This window comes from Peromyscus maniculatus, chromosome 3, assembly GCF_049852395.1.
Source record: "Peromyscus maniculatus bairdii isolate BWxNUB_F1_BW_parent chromosome 3, HU_Pman_BW_mat_3.1, whole genome shotgun sequence".
NCBI classification, from domain to species: Eukaryota; Metazoa; Chordata; class Mammalia; order Rodentia; family Cricetidae; genus Peromyscus; species Peromyscus maniculatus.
In genome coordinates, this window is record NC_134854.1 from 85,787,874 (window position 1) to 85,800,648 (window position 12,775).

Consider the following 12,775-nt stretch of genomic DNA (forward strand, 5'->3'; position numbering starts at 1 on the left):
GACCTGGCCCCTGCAGGCAACACCACTTGTACCTCCAAAACTGAGAAAACAAATTTCCAAAATTTTAAACCACCCAGTTTATCATTACAGTTTCCTAAGAAGCTATGCAGTAACTTTGTCTCTGCAGAAAAGAAAAGGGGTGTAAGTTCTATTTATTTTTGATGTACACCAATGTCCCAAAATTTGTGTAAAAGAAAATACACTTGGTAATCATTGTTTCGGGGTTCTTGTGCTTTTACAATGTAACTAGATGTTTTTAAGACATACAAATTCAAACTCTGGGGAATTCTTTGAAATAATCCAATCAATTCATCTTCTTTCTTTTCTTCATTTTTCTTTTCTTTTTCATTTCCTTTCATTAAAAAAAATCATGTTAGAAAATGTTTGATGTTTCTACATTGCTCTTTGATGTATCTTTTTTGTCTCTTTGTGGTCTTATTTTTATTGGTATATTTCAAATCTCTCTACCATTGGTATTAATTGTTAACATTTTCTCAGTTGCTTGAAATTCCTAATTGTCCCTGCCTTTTTTACTTTCTTTTAATTTCCAGATTTTAATTTTGTTAAAGAGTAATTCCTGAACCTTAATACTTACTGCTTAGAGGAGTGAGGTGTTTATTTTTAATGGACTGTGTGTTTGGCTGATTGTCAGCTTCACTTGTTTCTTCTTTTCTCTCTCTCTCTCTCTTTTTTAAATACTTTTCTCACCTGTCTGGTGGCTCTAGTACCTGTTAGGGTGTCTGCAAGCTCCATGGCTGGCAGAAACCCCAGAGATCCCCTATTATCCTGGGATCACCAAATGTCCTGAAGGGGGAAGGGGTTGGGGTTTTTGTTTCTTTGGGAGGCTTTATTTTTCTTTGTTGTTGTTTGTTTGATTGGTTTGGTTTTTCTTTGTGTTTTGTTTTTTTGAGACAGGGTTTCATGCAGTTGACCTTGAACTCCTGATCCTCCTGGCTCCAACTCCCTGATGCTGGAATGCACCAAGCCTTATCTGAAAGTAGAAAGGTTTAATTAGGAAGGGTCATTTGTGCTTAAGGACTGCAGAGAGATGGTATGGGGACTTCTCTTTAGAGGAAAACCTGAATGAAAATCCTGGCAGCAGCAGAGGCTGGGAGTCAAGTAATAATTGTACCTACTAGAGATTTTCATTCAAAACTGTTTTGTTCTATTATTAGCTTGTACATTTCTTTGTGCCAGGTTTTTCAAGGCCCAAACTTCTCCTTGGGCTTCATAGAGTATGGGTTATAGAATTCATCTGGTTTTAGACTTTATCAATAACTTTAATAGTCTCAGGAGAAGAAACAAAGGCAGTTTAAAACCTTGAACCAGAAATCTTTTATCAAATTACTCCTTAATTAAGCTTATTTGGAAAATATAAGGGATATCTTTAAAGACAAAAGTTCATGTAATTTAATTTTCAAAGGGAACAGAATTAAAGGTGTCTAAATTTTAGTAGATACAGCTTTACAGTATGAAAACAAAATGTGTCACTCAATTTGCTTATTTTTAAAGATGTTTTATATTTAAACAGTTGCCATCCATAGCTTTCTGGGTCTGTTAGAAATGGTTTCCCAGTATATGGAAACCCGCTCCTCACACAAACGTGAAGGAACAGGAGACTACTTTGCTTAAGTCAATCGACAAAGGTGTAGTTGCCCTCCTATATCGAAATGCAAACATTTCATCTAAGGATAAGAGCAGAATGGGGCTTCCCAAAGGATGAGAGATGTGCTCTAGCTACCAAAGTGATGCTGCAAGCATCAGTACTTAGAATTTTAATATTTTCCATAAATATCATGCTTATATATGATGGAATAAATTTTTGTGTAATAAAGATTAATATTAAAAGAAAAGGATGTCAAGTCCCTCCATTATGATGTGAAACACTGGTCAGGGCAAAATCTGTTGTCTTCAAGTTTTATGATTCTGCAGTTTAAGCAACAACATGCTACTTAACTATTGTTTAAAATATATTATTATGAAAATGTAAGTACATTCCTTGTTGCCACTGAGAAGAAAGGACAGTTGCATCTGGGTGTACTTTTACAATGCCACAGTTATTTTTTGAATCTTCTCTTGTATTCTTTCCTTACTCTTTCCCAGTCACAAAGTGTGACATGCTGCGTCCTTACAGGCACAGAAATAGCATCTTATACCGAAAAATCATTCTATATACCTCCCTGGTGAAACTCCTTAGTGACGGACGCTCAGAGTCTACAAGGTCTGTTTCAGCACCAAGGCTTCCATGTACTCTAAGACCCTGACCCTGCTTGAGTTTTGCTCTCATCACAGCTGTCTCCGCTTCACTGAGTCTGCTCGAACCAGGCTGGCCACGTCCACTCTTCAAACACACACAGCCCTTCCTGCTGGTTTCTCTCTTCTACATACCTCAGGAGGAGATAGTTCAGAGCTTAGCTTCAAAGCCATTTCCTCATAAAAGACTTCTTCTCACACCCACCCTCTTCCCATGGTTTCCGTGGCCACGGTAGAGTATTCAGTGACATCTGTTAGGTGAAGGCAGGACACAAGATTCTGCCTTATTGTGACCTCATGTCAGGGACACAATGAAGTGTGTGTGTGTGTGTGTGTGTGTGTGTGTGTGTGTGTGTGTGTGTGTGTGTGTAATATATGGATGTAAGAGAGAAGTGAAATGACTGATTTTATATAAAATGTGTTATTAAACTGAATTTTAAGCAGTGGTAACTGATATTAGAAAGCAACACATTATACATAGCGTCATTTTTCTAACTTGTATATTTCTGTATTCAAACTGCATTAAATCAGTCCTGTTGATTTTCTGATTTTTTTCAGGCTGACCTTGCTTGAAATTGGAGGCATTTTTTAGGATAATTTATGCATCAAGAAAGGAATATAATGCTCTAGTGATGCAAGGACCCCGAGGGTAGAGTTTTAAAAGTAAAATATTCATGAAGCTTAAGTGCAAGAGACATCAGCTTTTCTGTGGTGTTTCAACAGTGTGCTCAGTACAAGGGAACTGTAAAATGCAAGGATATGAGAAAAGACAAATATTTAGGACAATAAATGAGACAGACCCATAAGATGAACTATTTCTTCTCTATTTCTGAAGCTACTCTGCTCCCAAATGTACAAATAGGGTTATAGAAGTTCCTTTATAATCACTGTCAAATTGATCTGAAGAACCTATATAGGTTTGAATAACCCTATGTGTGTTAGCCTAACTTCCTTCATGTCTTGCCAATTGAATTGAAGGCAATTTCTTCAATTATTTATATAAAAAAGAAAAGGCAGGACAATAAGTCTTAATTGTATCTTGAGTTTTCATGAGACGAGTTCAGTTCCTCCCGCTGAAAGCTCAGCGTCTCTTCCACATTCAGCACTACACTTTCTCAGATAGTCATGATTGTGAAATGTACTGGAAAACACATGGTGAAAAAGGCATCAGGAAGCAGTTAGTAAGCAATCATCCCTTTTTTTTTTTTTTTTTGGTTTTTCAAGACAGAGTTTCTCTGTGTAAGCTTTGTGCCTTTCCTGGAACTCCCTCTGTAGTCCACGCTGGCCTTGAACTCACAGAGATCCGCCTGCCTCTGCCTCCCGAGTGCTGGGATTAAAGGCGTGCACCACCACCGCCGCCGCACCACCACCGCCCAGCCTGCAATCATCTTTTAAAATCCTTCAAGCTGAAAACAAGCTTTTTTTTGTAAGAGTTAAGCGGACCCTAACATGATAAGAGAGATTTCATAGCATCTATATCAAGGCCTATCTTTATCTTTCTCATATCATAATTTTTGTTCTAAGTTTTCATCAAAAAAGATTTTTCAAAATATTTGGCAGGACTTTGACATAGGATATCATATTAAACTCAATGCTCATTTTGCCTGCAGTCAACTCTTTAAAGCCTGAAGCAAGCAGTAAATAAGAACCACAGGATGTTTGAGCCTGGGCACTAAACCTTACAGTGCATTAGTTGGGTGGTATTCCTGAACATTTACTATTACTCTTGTCTGTGTGTGCTGTATGTATATGTGTGTGTAGATACACACATCTATGCCTGGACGTGTGGAGGTCAGAAGCCAAAGTTGAGTGTCTTCCTTTCTCACTCTCCATTTTATTGTTTTCTCTTGAGACTTAGTCTCTCACAGTGGAGATCATCACTTGGGTGGTGTGGTTGGCATTCCTCCTGGCTTTTCATGTGAATGCTGGGAGTATGAACTGAGGTAGCAAGCATGGTACCCACTGAGACATCTCACCCGCCTCTGGATTGTCATTCTTGAAATAGGTGTACTGCTGTTTTTCATATTGTTTGAGGTTTGAGATAAAGATCTCTCTAAACTAATAATGGCAGGTAAAGAACAGGGTTCCTTCTTGCAGTGGAGAAGCCTGGTTCTTTTAAGTATAATTCACATGTGAGAGACACAGGGAAGCATAGTCATCCCGCATCCTACACTGGACTAGCTTTCACCATGTGAAAGAACTGTGTGAATAGCCAGATTATGTATAAACCTAATTTTGGTATATAACCAAATATTGTCACATCATCCAAGCACTTGGGAATTTGAGACAGCTGGTTCTCAAGTTCAAGGCCAGCCTGAGCTACATTGGCAGACCCTGCCTCAAACATTAAATCAAAGAAAGCAAACTTCATGAAGTTAAACTTGAGTAGAACATATAAATCATAGTCTTTTTAGGGAAGGGGGAAAGATTCTAGTAACTTAAACTCATTTTCTAATTAATTAATTTTTAATCCTCATCTATGTACATGGGTGGCTTCCTGCCCCGTGCCAAATCTTTATTAAGGTATAATAGAAAAGTAAAAATTGCATATTATTACAACGTACCATGTTTTAAAATATGTACACATTTACTGTTCAAACTAAGCTATTAATAATTCATCCATGTATATGTACCCCTAAGTCTACTTATCTTTTGTAATGAGATTTAAAGTATTTTCAGCAACTTTCCAAGTGTACAGTGGCATTTACTGCATCAGCCAGGTCGCACAGTAAAGCTCTCAAGTGTACACATCCTGCTCTAACTCTCTCTGCTGTGGAGCAATTGGTTTCCCCTTTCCACCTTTCCAGGCACAGCCTCTGGTGATCCCTGGTCTACTTTCTCTGCCTATGAGTTGAATGTCCTAAATTCTACGTGTGCACATTTTCTTCTGTCACTCATTAGTGGACACTGAGCTGAAATCTAACAAAGGCTTCACTGACTAGGAGAGAGAGTCTATAATACATTGATTTTTTTTCCCCTTTGGGAAATACAAGATTGCTATGTCATTTGATAGTCCTCCATATTGTTTCTCCATTATGGGTTTACTAATTGAGCATTGCCCCCAACAGTCTACAGGGTTCTCTTTTGTCCATATTCTTAACAATACTTACTACAGATTGGCCACCTGACAATAGCCATTCTTGTATATGAGCTAACACAATATTGTAGCTGAAGTTATCCTGTTCCTGCCTGGCTCCCATGGCCCTCAGACCCAAGCAAACACACAGAGACTTATATTATTTACAAACTGCATGGCCTAATGGCTCAGGCTTCTTGTTAGCTGTTCTTATATCTTTTTTTCTTTTTTTTTCCCCCAGAGACAGGGTTTCTCTGTGTAGCTTTGTGCCTTTCCTGGAACTCACTTGGTAGCCCAGGTTGGCCTCGAACTCACAGAGATCCACCTGGCTCTGCCTCCCAAGTGCTGGGATTAAAGGCATGTGCCACCACTGCGGCTGTTCGTATAGCTTAAATTAACCCATTTCCATAGATCTATACCTTGCCATGTGGCTTGTGGCTTACTGATGTCTTACATCATACTTTTCCTCACGGTGGCTGGCCGCGTCTCTCCGACTCTGCCTTTCTGTTCCCTCAATTCTTCTCTCTGCTAGTCCCGCCTATACTTACTGCCTGGCTACTGACCAATCAGCATTTTATTTATCAATCAATCATAGCAACATATATTTACAGCATACAGGACATCCCACAGCACAATATTGTGATTTTCATACACTTCTCTGAAGATTAGTGATATCCAGCATTTTTACATATTTCTTGGCCATTTGCAATGCCATCTTTTGAGAGCTGTCAGTCAGATCTGTCCGTTTTCAAATGGTGTCATCCATTGGTTACTATTGAGTTGAGCTCCTTGTAATTTTGGGCAGTAACTCCTTATTAAATGTCTGGTTTGCAAATATTTTGTCAGCTGTCCCCTTTCTTTACTGATTTTTTGCTTTTCAAGCTTTATACTTTGTCTAAACCCTCTTCTAGACCAATATCAAGAAGCATTTCCCATATGTTTTCTAAAATATTTATATTTGTATTATTTTAAATCATGCCAATGGATGTGTTCATGTGTATGTTTGTGTGCCTCTGAAGGCCAGAATCACTGGAATTATAAGCAGTTGTGAATCACACAATGTAGGTCCTAGAAGCCCAACTCCAGTCCTCTGTAAGAGCAGTACATGCTCTGGACCGTGAGCCATCCTTCCAGCCCCGTTTCCCTTATATTTTCTACTTGCTAACTATAGCTTCAGGTCTTGTATTTATATCATAAATCCATTTGAGTCAATTTTTATTGTTTGCTGTGAGACAAGGGCCTCGTTTTTCTCATTTGTGCTTACTAGCACTATTTACTTTATAGCATTCCAGTTTTTTTGGTCCAGATAACATTGTCAAAATCAAAAGACTGATAATGCATGGATTTACAGTTGAGGCATCTGTTCTTTTCTCAAAGCCTATATCTGTTTTTATTCTAGGACTGTACAGTTTATTTCTTATAGCTTTGCAATATTGTTTTGAAACCCGGTAGTCCTTTTTGCAGCAGACCTGCTTTTGTCTACTTAGCGTCTTGTAGTCCTGGACTGTAATTTCCTTTCTTAAAAAAAAAAAAAAAAGATTTATTTAATTATGTATATAAGTGGTCTACTTACATATATGCCTACATGAAAAAGAGGACATCAAATCCCACAATAGATGGTTGTGAGCCACCACGTGGGTGCTGGGAATTGAACTTAGGACCCCTGGAAAAACAGCCAGTGCTCTTAACCACTGAGCCATCTCTCTAGCCCCCGACTGTATTTTTTTTTCTAGTTGCCTCCCATTAAACTTCATAGTTTGATTTTAACCTTGAAACTCTGTGACAGTGATTAACACAAAACATTTCCATGATTACATATTATAAATCAAAGAACATTCCATTTGCCAGCAAAGTTCACATTAGCAGAAAGTCCGGGGACTGCATCCTGGTGAGATGTGGGTGTGCAGGAGTGAGAAAGAAGGTGACTGCTTGTGGAAGCCTGCTTTCCTTTCACCTCACAGCTTCAGTGCAGCATTTCCTCCTCATCCGTCATGTCCATTTTTCCCACCTCCCTCCACCTCTCAAGTTTTATTTTGTTTTGTTTCACTCTAAGTCCAACCCAAAGGTGGTTAATGTGTATGGTACCTGTGTCAGAGACTTTCAGAGATTCGGATACACTCTGGGTCAAAATCAGAATGTTACAAACACTACTTACTGCTCTGTTTAAGAGGTCAAAAATAGAAGTACTGCTACATTTTGATAAACACACTCCCAGCAGTGAGCTTATTAAGATACTGCCATTGGTCCCTCCAGTGCCCCTGCCCTGTGCACAGAGCGTGTGGCCTCAGGAGTGTGGCCCCAGCCAGAGCCTTCAGGATATCATCACCTTCACTGAGGGTGACATTTGCAGGTGCTGTCTAGCACCACAGCTCTAACAGTAGCCATCCATATGCTGTCATACCAGAAAAATTTAAAAAATTAATATCATCTCAAGAAATATCCCAAATTCATTTTTTTAAAAAAATCAATTTTTAAGTATTAAAATATTTAAAGCATTAAACATTTTTACTAATTCTTCTTGATGCTCAGTAATCACCTAAACCTGCCCCTCTTTATTAAAAATAGTTATGTTATAAACTTAATGAAAAAAATTGAGATATGGTTTTACTATGTAGCCATGGCTAGTATAGAACTGGCTATTTAGACCAAAATTGCTTTGATATCACAGAGATCTTCCTGCCTCTGCCTTAGTAGTATTGGGATTACAGGTATAAGCCACCATGTCCCAGTATGAAGTATTATTTTATTACCTGTTAAATTTTTTCCATTATTTTTGTGAAAGAAATAACTCTTGCAAAAATAATATCTGTAGTTGTGGATGGTTTGTCATATATTTTACTTTCCAGATTCACCATAAATATCCATTTTTCTTACCCCACCAAGTATTGCCTAAGAAAAAAAAATATTCACTTAAGAATAAATTTTCACCATAGTGCTTGTCCATAGTTTGAACATCTTCCTGAAATAGGAATAGTAGTAATTCTAGCAAACATGACATGAAGCTTAGTTGGTATATGCTAGGGATTGATGTAGGTACTTTCAATATATTCACTACCACATTATTAACTACCAAAGGTGGGAAGGAGTTGATGATTGTTATTCTTACTTTGCAGATGATGAAACTGACACCCATTACACTATGTGACTGGCCTAAAATAGTAACATCAGTTAAAGAGTTGGCTTGTGCAGAGGCACCAGGCTCCCATGCCTGTCACAGACACACTGCTCTCCACTTCCTTTCTTTTAAAAAATAAAGGCTGATCTCTTCTTTGACACGATTTCAAATTTATGATGTAAAGGAGTTTCTAATTTCTATGTAAATTTTGTAATTTGTTTCTAATACATAGCTCATCCACATTCTCGGGGAGCAGAATTGTTTATTTAAAATGCCATGATAAATCAGAGTCACTGCATAGTGGAGAAATGTTTCTTTCTATACATAAAGCAGAGAAATGAATGCTTAGTTGATTATAATTCCTGTTAAAGCAGCAAGATGCTAAGAAGCATTTTTGAGGGTCAGCATGCTGATTTGTAGCTCCACATGAACATTTCTTACCATATATCTACGATAATGTGTTTCTCTAATGACAAGGCTATGTTCTGAGAAATGCACCAGGCAAGTGCATCATTGTGAAAATATTTCCAAGTGTTCTTATACAATTAAAGGAAATAACAATGTTCCTAAGAAACATGTCACAGAGTACTGCCATTTTGTGTGGTTTTCAATGACCGATGTGTTACAATACAGGACATCACTGGACTGTATTGCTTATCTTGTTCAAGTTAAACTCTGAAACATTATTTGCTACAACACAAAATCAATATAAGCTACAAAATAATATTATGCCTTCCATACTGTGCTACTGAGAATTAAATCTAGTTGAGCCTACGTGATACACTCAATGTTAAAATAACGAGCAAGAGATGTGATCCAAGCCAGTGCTGTGTATCTCCTTATAAGGATAATTCTTCAATTTGTACAGAAGTTTGTAAATTTCAGTACACATTAGAAGTGTGATGAAGTATAACCAAACTGAATGTTTTATAGTTAGTGTCAACACAGTTAATGAAAACGTCTGAAGTTAAGTGTTTAAATCATAACTAACAATGCTATGTAGGCTCATGGATGTCACCCAGGGCTTAGAAAGCAAAAATCGCTGTCGCTGAAATGTCCTTCCTAGAAATTGTCTGGCCTGAACTATGGTTGGCAAGACCTCTGGAATGCTAGGACATTGGCTCTCATAGACAGTTTCCCGATACAGCTGCTGCAGCAAGGGTCAAGGAGCACTGGGTAATTAATTACCAGAGTAATGTTTTCCTTCTCTCTTTTTTTTAATTCCTAGTAGGAGGTGTTAAAACAAAACAACAACAACAAAAAATCAAACACCTTGGCAGAGCTCTATGGAAGGCACGGTAATAGCCAGTCAGCAGATGTCCACAGGGACCTGACTTGTTGGCTGACATTTTTAGCTTTTATATTCAGCTTTCTTGCTAGTGAAGCCTTCTCTAAGAGAAGAGCCCCACGCACTTTCATGTAACCATTGCAGCCAAAGGAGCAGGAGAGAAATAATTGTCAGTGGCCCAGCAGAAGTCAAATACTTCCCTAAGTATACACAAACGTTTCCACACATGTGGTTTATTTTGTTGTTGTTGTTTTCTTTTTTGAGACAGGGTTTCTCTGTGTAGTTTTGGTATCTGTCCTGGATCTCCCTCTGTAGACCAGGCTGGCCTGGAACTCATAGAGATCCGTCTGGCTCTGCCTCCTGAGTGCTTTTTTTTTAGTGCATGTACTTATTACATGACAAGTCGTGTGTGCATATGTACACTTTCACATGTAAACACAATGTCCTTTGGGCTACAAAATAGAATTTGGAATACAACCACTCTCTACTCCATGGCTATGAGGCTCTGAGTGTCAATATTCTCAATAAGCAACACAAGAAAACATCTTTTCTTTTACTGTCTACACTTATGGTTCTGTGAAAAAATTCTTAATTTTTCTGTGTTTTTGAGATTTTATATGCTTATCTTTTAGTCCCTTCTCTGTTTATGAAAATTGAAATATACTCTGAAATAAGCATCACATTGAATGAATTGTATGAAAATACTGCTTCATCGAGCCCGATTGAATTTATCAAAGTTTTACACATAGTAGAAAAGCAGTATTTAAGGATGGGGCCATCAAAAATGATCCCTTTATTAAGTCCTTTGTTTCAAACAGGGGACACATATTTATTGTACACATCTTTATCAGAAGTCAGGTGACATGAGCTTGGATTAGCATGGGAATCTGGCCCTCTGAATTCTTCTACAGTGCTGTTTTCAGTGCATTTTTCCTGCAGCATTTTGTCTCAAAACAGAAAGAAATGACATTAAAATGTCTTAATGAAGTAACAACAAAAGACTTCCATATACCATACACTAGGTATGTGAGCTAATGTTATGAACAAATTGCGATGGGATAAATAAATGTGACCTAAAGTAGTGGCCTACCCTTAGTACTCAGAACAGGTTATATCCTAAGCAAAAGAAGGCAGAGTATTTCTTTAAAGAGAAATCTAAGAGATTTAAGAGAAATAACCTAAAAATTAACAAATGTTGTACTCCAAGACATGCATAGAAATTTACATTTTCCAAGAAATTTGTCATTTTCCAGTGGAAAATACATACCCAGCAGGACAAAGAGCAAACTCCTTAGCACTGCTCACATAGTCTCTCCTACCCACTCCAGCTTTTCCAATATCTAGATGAACAGGAGGAACACATATACATAGCCATATTCCTTATTATTTAACTTTGGTAACAGCTGTATAATATAGTACATAATAAGCCTTTTGGAAGACTGAGAAGCTAAATGTAAAACTAGGCTTTATGTGAATAATAATTATAATGTTAAGCATTATTTTAAACACCTATATAGAGTATAGGGAATGTGTTCATGTTTATACTGTACTCCCTTGCACTGGCAATAGTTCTTTAATGAGATAGAGAAATCAAGTTCTTTGGGGCCCTCACAGAGCAATAACATGCTCAAGTTCTTGCCCAAACTCAGCATCTGACCCACATCTTTGTATGTCCAGTGCTGGAAAGCCTACAAAAGGCCATCCTGATCAGCCTTCAGAGATAGATGGAGGTTATTGACATTCACAACAGGCTTGGACATATAATGCAATCCTGAATCACTTAATTATAATTAGAAATTCAACCATAAAGCTGATTAAAAATGTTACACTTATTATTCAGTATGTTTCTCCCTTGGCAAATTAGGTTCAGTCAGTGACAACAGGGAAGAAACCTTAGTCTTCCATTCACTGTGCTGAGCTGGACATTGTTAAAGTCCTTGTTTGGATTACCTCATTTCATTTTCACAATATTAGTTCATGAATACCTGTCATAGAGGAAATAGGAGACTCAGACAGTTTAAGGAACTTGCCCATACTTACAAAGTTGGCATGAATCAGAACCAGAATTTAAAAGCAGATTCTTCACCTTCAAGCAAAAGATCCCATTGACCCATGATACTTTCCAAACCTGATGCATCATTGGAGTTGAGAAAAGTCTTGAAAACATCAGTGCCCCTCAGTGGAAGAATATTACCAATATTTTTAAATTCATCTCCACCATTCACTGTAACTCTCACATTAATCCTATGATTTAGGAACTCTCATAGCAATTTTACAGAAAACTGAGGCTCAAAAATGAACTCAAAGTCCATAAAGCTAATAATCAGCATTATTCAGGGAGGACTTAGTCCCTGGATTTGAAGTATGTAGCCATTCTCTTGCTGATACCTTCTTTGCAAGCCAGGAATGTATATCAGGTGGTAATGACAACTCTCATTATATGTCAGGCATGATCTTTCACATATGTGCACTATTTATTGAATCATCATAGCAATCCTATGAGGCAATACATGTCTTCGTTTATGGATAAGCAAGGTTAGTCAGATAGATGTTATGTGGAATGCTCATAAGAGTATTCTGTAGAAGCTATTTTGACCAATTCTAAACTTAACATGGAGATAAGTCCCTAGATTTTACAGATTCTTGAAAAGAGCATGTAGTGCAGCAGGAATATACACCAGACAGGCAGACACAGAGCTCTGCACTCCCCTGCCTGCTGCATGATCTTAATAACAAATGACAGCTAGCTTTATGGCCTGATGCATTCAATTTCACTTTTGCAATATTTGAGCTACAGGCAGCAGAATGTTGGCCCCACACAAAACTCAGAAAAATGAAGCAAAGAAGATATATTCCTAAAAGGACAAGACAATTTTGTTGTGTCATCTGTTGCTATTATTTAAATACTCCATCTACACAGGAAGATGAGAGGTGGTTCCCTTCAAGCTTTGCTACCTCATTTAATTTTAGTCTTGTATCCTGAGACACAGTCCCCTGCTTTGATAGCACCTGTGTGTTCATAGTAACATCAACGAAACAGTCA

General features: G+C 37.8%; 1 protein-coding gene and 2 long non-coding RNA genes across 4 annotated transcripts in view; 1 reads left to right on the forward strand and 2 right to left on the reverse strand.

Moving 5' to 3' along the window:
* Grid2 (glutamate ionotropic receptor delta type subunit 2) overlaps positions 1-12,775 on the forward strand; it is a 1,417,491-nt gene that overhangs the window by 984,809 nt on the left and 419,907 nt on the right. The gene's annotated exons all lie outside the window — the stretch shown is intronic.
* Positions 135-731, reverse strand: LOC143272373 (uncharacterized). The gene is made up of 2 exons (XR_013049884.1): positions 596-731; positions 135-352 (listed from the first exon to the last, which is right to left on the reverse strand). It is a non-coding gene; the product is annotated as an uncharacterized LOC143272373 (long non-coding RNA).
* Positions 932-2,496, reverse strand: LOC143266762 (uncharacterized). The gene is made up of 2 exons (XR_006070381.2): positions 2,389-2,496; positions 932-991 (listed from the first exon to the last, which is right to left on the reverse strand). It is a non-coding gene; the product is annotated as an uncharacterized LOC143266762 (long non-coding RNA).